Source organism: Phaenicophaeus curvirostris, chromosome 12 (genome assembly GCF_032191515.1).
Source record: "Phaenicophaeus curvirostris isolate KB17595 chromosome 12, BPBGC_Pcur_1.0, whole genome shotgun sequence".
NCBI classification, from domain to species: domain Eukaryota; kingdom Metazoa; phylum Chordata; class Aves; order Cuculiformes; family Cuculidae; genus Phaenicophaeus; species Phaenicophaeus curvirostris.
In genome coordinates this window covers 6,305,991-6,313,106 of record NC_091403.1, presented here as the reverse complement: position 1 = coordinate 6,313,106, position 7,116 = coordinate 6,305,991, and positions in this window count along the sequence as shown.

The following is a 7,116-nucleotide window of genomic DNA, read 5'->3' as shown; positions in this document are numbered from 1 at the left end:
GCCTGAGAGAGTTGGGGTTGTTCAGCCTGGGGAAGAGAAGGCTCCGAGGAGACCTTATAGCGACCTTCCAGTGCCTGAAGGGGCTGCAGGAGGGCTGGGGAGGGGCTGTTCACAAAGGCTTGTGGTGACAGGATGAGGGGCAGTGGGTCTAAACTGGAGAGGGGCAGATTTAGACTAGACCTAAGGAGGAATTTCTTCACCGTGAGGGTGGGGAGGCCCTGGCCCAGGTTGCCCAGGGAAGCTGTGGCTGCCCCATCCCTGGAGGGGTTCAAGGCCAGGCTGGATGGGCCTTGGGCAGCCTGGGCTGGTGGGAGGTGTCCCTGCCCAGGGCAGGGGGAGAACTGGATGATCTTTAAGGTCCCTTCCGACCCAAACTATTCTGTGATTCTGTGAAACGGTAAAACCTGACCCATAACAAGATGTTGGCTAAATTGCAGTGTTTGCACTGAAAAAAAAAAAAAAAGAGTTTCAGAGATGTTTTCCAAGCTTTGAAAGCATCAGTAGGGCTGTAATACCCCAGAGGTCAGAGCCTGCACAATGATTTGCAGGAAACAGACAGACTGGAAGTTTCATGATTTACCAGCTAAGGAAATTGTGCAATATATTCCATCTCTTCGCAGGAGGTTTTCAAGCACTGGTTACGCGTCCCCTCCTGTGCTCCTTCCCCGAGGGCTGGGGTCTGCCTGCGCAGAGAAGTGGAAGAGGCCAAGATACGAAGAGAGAAAGGAGGGGATGTGGCCATGAGCAGGATGAGGAGGCGTGAGGGACGAGGGTGGGGCAAGAAGATGAGTGTTGAGCTAGGGCCCTGGCTTACTAAATCAAAACCCACTTGCTTGAGTTGCTCACAACCTAAATGGTTAGCAGTTATTACTATCAAGGAAGGAGGTTTCTGCATGTGTGATTTTCCCTCTGTGTAAATTTAAGGGCAAAGCCCTGTACAATATATACATGGGACATTTTCCTCTGCATTATGGCAAATACTCAATAAGCTGGTCTGTTGCTGTAAAAACCTGCATACCATTTACCTACCTGTAAATAGTGTTTTGATCAAACCAGACATTTTGATGATAAGAGGCAAGCCTTCTTCCCCCCGGTGACACGCTGCAATGAACATTTGTCAGCAATAGAACAGGCTTTTGCATTCTGTAGATTTCTGAGGCTGCAAAAGTATGTCTAACAATTTAATGTGCTTAAACACTGAAAGATAGCAGCACACCATGACACAGCCAGTAATTTGTATTTCATGCAGAAAGTGTACTAAAAAAAACCAACCAACCAGCTAGTACATTGTCCATCTGTGTGTTCCTATTTCGATGCTGTTGTCAGAGTAACCTTGACACTTCGCACCAACTACTGTCTCTTCTGAATCTGGCAAGATCTGGGTGACAGATTAATACAGATTGTTTCAATAAATGTAGCGGTTCTGTGATCTGTGAAGAGCTAAGGGCACGTGCATGACAGTGTATTTCAGGCATGGAAAAAAAGTGTTTAAATTGACTTGCAAGTGCAGAGCTGCTCAGAGGATCAGATTCCACAGGCTGTCCTGCCCTAACAAGTACTAATCCCTCTCCTTGCATTCCCCAAGAAAGCAGAGAAGTTTTTATTCTAGCTGCAGCTGAAAACAAAATAGGTCAAGGAGAAACACTAGTACAATTTCCTTTAAATAAAAAAGTGTTGGTTTGGTTTGATCATCACTGTTCAAAGATATTGTGTAAGCATCCCTTACATTAAATGCATCCCCTACAGTTCAGTGGGACTATACAGCTTAGAAATACCTGCACTGAAGAGCCCTAGTGCTAGCCAATTCTTTATTAGCAACTTAAGCAGTCCCTAATTTTTACCATTAACTTTAATGCGTAACCAAAACTAAAACCAGATGATCTAGTCTCAAATTTCAGCACTATAAGTAAAACTAGATTTTACTCACATTTGTTATTTCCAATCCCAGGCAGAAGAAAACTAGGTTATAAAGACTTGGGAGCGTGAAGAATGACTTCAAAGCCTAAAAGACTCTCCTGCCCCCCCAGTTTTAAACCTGAAATTCTTTATTTAGAGTGAGCAACGCAACTTCTACTCATAATCAGTGTAAGATACTGAAAATACACACCAAGAACTGCATTTTTTCTGTACCACCATAATTATTCCCATCAAAGAAAAGAAGAGGAACGGCACTCAGAAAAATCTCTTTCCCAACCAAAACATGCTCAGGCATTCCTAAAGCATTTCAAAGTGGTAAGGAACAGAGATGTTTAATGTAGGCTTTGAGCACTTTAGTTAGAAAGTGGAAACTGAGGCTGAATAAGTTTTACCACAAAAAAGAAATTGCTTGAATTATACTATACATATATTTAAAACCTTTTCAAAGAGATCATGAAATTACTCCTTCCTTCCCCCTGCTTGTTTTCCACCACATACACACACTTACTTGACGCACAAGGAAAGACACCCAAAATATCTCCCAAGGCCATTCTCTTGACTCTCTCAGTGCTAGTTTATGGGGTTTTTTTGCCATATTTATCAGTTTCTTGGCTTTTGAGTAAATTTATTCCAACCAACTTGCCTTTTTTTTGTTCCTTTCCCTATTTCTCCTTATCCAATTAAATTTGCTCTTCCATTAGCTTAACTTTAAATTATCTAATTTTGCATAAAATGCCATAAACAGAAAATAGTTGCCTTGTTAGGTAGGCACATGTAGAAAGGTTGGCTATCAGCGTTAGATATTTAAGGTAAAACACATTCCCTAATTTTTGAAGGACTAAGACTTTAAAAGACTGGACTGCTCACTAAACAGTTATGTCAGAGAACAATCAGTAAAGAGATGATTTTGGCTTCATTAATCAACATGCAACCTTCAAAGGGATGAAGGAATTTTTAATAAGTTGTATTAATTTCTAAGAACAAAGAGAGAACACTGACCTAAATACTGAATGTAAATGTATTTCTAAGAAAGGTAGTGGGTGGTAGAATAACAGGGCAGAACAAAGCAGGTGACAAGGAAAAGGAAATGGCTTAACCAAAGAAAACTCTACCTCATCCTAGAAACTGTCTCTTTCAATGCTTCATGTTTTCACAGCTTTTTGGCTGGAGCCTAGAACAAGACAGCAAGATAACACTGTGAAATCTCTTGATTAAAGTGCACAGGGAATATTGTTACAGAAACCTGTTATCTCTGTGAGATGTACTCACGTGGCAAAGAGGAGGACATGTGCAACAGCCTGATGGGGTCTCCATTGTGGCAAGAAAATGATCCAAAAAGCAGAAAAACTGGTATTTAAGAATATCAATACAGAATATATAATACAGATTACATAATACAATACTATCATACAGAATATATAACATAAAATACAAGAACAAACACACATCTAGCAACATTACTAACAACATTACCTGAACACCGGTAAACATCAGTCCATGCTAGCAAGAAATACCCTAGTTTACAGGATGTTACAGAGTGGAAAGAACAGCTAATTCAAATGTATTTTCAAAGGTAATATTTAAGTAGTTGAAAGAAACTAGTGAAAACCTTCCTCATATGCTATTATGCAGCAAGGTCACGTTAGCACATGAAGGACTGTAAAACTTACTTTTGAATTATATTTTCAAGCTTGTATCACATGCTCAAAGGTATTGAGTCAGGTTTTGTTATTTCCTGGTGGTAGAGACTGCAAGGGTTACGTGGGTAACTGCACTTAAACGGCCTGTTGCTTTCACCGTTAATAAGCAGCTTCAGCCTATGTTGACATTTGACTCTCAAACCCATATATATATTTATGAGATCAATGTTTTACAAATAGGCTTCTGTCTAGCATAAGTGTCTTTATTTTGCCTGATCTACAAATTCTTAATTTCAGACACCTCACTCTGTAGAGATTAATTATCAGTATAGCCTTTATTCACCTTTAGCCTGATCTCAGGTAAGTTATGTAAAATGTACATCTTTTCTTCGGCACCGGCAAGACCAAGTGCATGCAAATACACTATTATATGTATAAAAAATAATCCTGTAACCAAACACTTTTTCTAGCTTCTTGACAAAGAATCTGAAAGTAGTTAGTTGTCTTGTACAGCCCAACGTCAGCTTGAAAAGCACACTAAGTTCTCTCTCAGCAGTTTAAACAGATTTTATGTCCATTTTTTTTGACTCCAGTAAGCCAGAGCAATCACACTAATCTCAGTTTAAAAAAAGGGGATATTTTCTTTCCACATTACTTAAGATGAAGGTCTGAATATATACATATATATTAAAACATATCTATTAGAACAGTAAAAGACTTAACTCAAGGGTTTTTTAGTCCCTGAATTAGGGTGGAACCTTGGTAATAACAATGTTGATTTTGTTCAGTTTGGATTTATATGCAAACATCAGAGGAAATTAAAAATTTGTTACGAAGAAAATATTCTTCACATTTACATTGTTTTAATAACAACAAAAAAAAAACATTAAAAAGTTTCACTGAGTAAAGTAGTTTCAATACAGCTTTGTGGCCTTGATTTCATGAGTAATTTACTGTAGAGGGCTCAACAGACACCTCAAAGTTGTTGTTCTTGTTTAACTCGTAAATCTCTCTTCTAAACAGGATTAAAACCAGGTTGAGAGAACTTCCTCTCATTTGTACTACGTTTTTGGGTAACATTTTAGAATTTTGGTCATGCTGATGGGATGCACAGAAACAGGACGTATGGAACAAGTGACGAGCATGAGGTGTTCCATAGCCGTACTGCAACGCTTGCTAAAGCAGTTAGGGCTGGGTTTCAGGAGGGACCAAAGCACATCATGCCATGGGCTCCCTTGTACACTCCACTCTCCCTGAAGGGGTAAAGTTTTTTATTGTAACGTGAGCTTGCTCATCTATAAGTTCCCAGGTGAAGGCAACAGGCCTAGTTCAGCATCAAGCACCTCAAGTTGGGAGGTTTTTATTGGCACAAGAACACACAGGAGTAATGTCCCTGCCTACTCAAAGTGCTTTCATGATTTTCTTTGATGTTTCTTGTCTCTATATAACATTAGGAGAAAAGTTTCAATGGAAATCTGGTTTAGCCATGGTGCCCTCCTAGCATCTCAACCTACAGAGAATCCAGAACGTTACTGAAATCTCACCAGGCATCAGGAATTCTTCATGACCTTTCAGCTCCAACCTGTCCCTGCTCTCCCAAGATCTGGAAGCTGATTATCAGACAGATCTAGTTTTGGCAGCACAGTGGACTGAAGGCAAATAATCTTTTATGACTGGTGTTTTGTGATAACTCTAAATTTTATTTGCTTTTTGTTCCACGGAGGTGATGTTGAGTGCAGTGGGCCTTAGCATCTAAAGCATCTGCAACCTCACACTCACTGAGGTGAGAGAAGCACGTTCTCATCTGCCAAATACATATGTGCCATCAGTCTGCAACTGCTGAAACCAACGCCAGCTGTCTGGGTGGCTCCTTGCTTTCTGAAAACAGCTTGGTAAGCCACTGCAGGAAGGGCACACTGCCGCCCATTAAAGTTACACAGGCAATCTCTGTCTCAAAGTCCCAGCTTAGTCATGCATTTAAGTGCCCAATTTCCTCCATATACCAATTATGCACACATTACAAGTATTTTCCAATTGATAGCCACAAAGCTGGCCTGTGCATTGCAGATAAGCATTCTGCTCCCTGCTCATTTCTCAAACACACACCGCATTACTTCTCCATGGCTTCTAAGCCCACCTCACTTGTACATCTCATTTTTCTGCAGTTCCGGATTGACTTGTTAGCCCCTGACCACCCTGGAGCATGAAGAATTAAGCAATAACAAGAAAACTTTATGCTTTCGCGCAGCAAAGTACAAAACTGGTTCAGAGCTGCACGTGGTGATAAGTTTAAGTCACTCCACAGCTTCAGACTCTGTTGAGGAAACAACTGCCCAATAGGCCAGTTCCTAGAGACTGCTGGCTCTGTACAGGAGTAGGAAACCTTTGACATGTACCTTGTAATCACATGAATATCAAAAGGAAAACCACTGATGTCAGTCAATTGGGCCTTGTATACCAGACAAATTGCCATGTATGAACAAGGGGCAGTTTGTCTGGAGAAGCTCAAGCACCAAGCGCTTAGCGCATCTCCTCAGGCGCACAGGGACTTCGGCTGCAGAGGTAATCATCTCAAATTCCAATTTTCAATAAAAGGGCTACTTTAGGTCTAAACTCTGTTGATCCAGCCCCTGTCTTAAGACAGAAAGGTACATAGTAAGAGCAGTACTTCAATGGCAAGGAGTTAAAAATCCAAGTCTCCACTTTAAATATAAATAAATAAGAACAATTTATTCCAAGCAGCCTTGTTTCGGAAAAATATTCTATTTATGGTTAGTCTTTGTTTTCTGTCCTGATGCCAATCTGCAATCTAATGAAATAGATTTTTTTTTTTTTTAATTTCAGGACTCCACATCTTTGACATTAACCCTTAGCATGTGATTCACCCATCTCATAGATTTTAGAATTCAAGGTCTACCTTCAGACATCATAAACTAAAAGTGTAACCTGGTAAACCAGAGTACTGCAAGTACTGTTTAATCGGTCTCATACAAGGGTTTTTCTCCTGAGAAGGTTCAAGTACCAGGAATATCTGGCTTTTACCTTATATTCCTCAACTGCCTAACAGGATCTAAGTGGTTTCATAGTACAGTATCATTAAAATAACTGCCTGAGACTCTCACCTCATCAAGTCTGCAGAACCACAAAGCTATCCGGAAGCCTTACAGGCACCCACTCACCAGAGAAGATTTTTGACACCTCTGTAACACAGCACTGTCTTTTCCTGTAGTTTCTCTTCCATCTCCACAGCAACTATGAAAGGCAGACAAGATCATTCTTATCTTGAACTGTTGGGGTTTTGTGGCGGTGTCACAGTGCTGATATCAAAGTAAATCCAAACAGAATTGAGCAGCTACCTGATCATCTTTCACCAACACCTTTGACCTTTTTTTTAGTAACATATAATAAATTTCATAACCATACCTCCATGGAATTAAGTGTTGCCAGATAGTGCTTATTCTCGCTGGCAGAGTAAGATTAAGGGTATTTATTAATCTCAAATATTTTTTGGCTGTACAGAGTGGAAGTTATAGAAGCACCTGATAGTCCTGTATGGCAA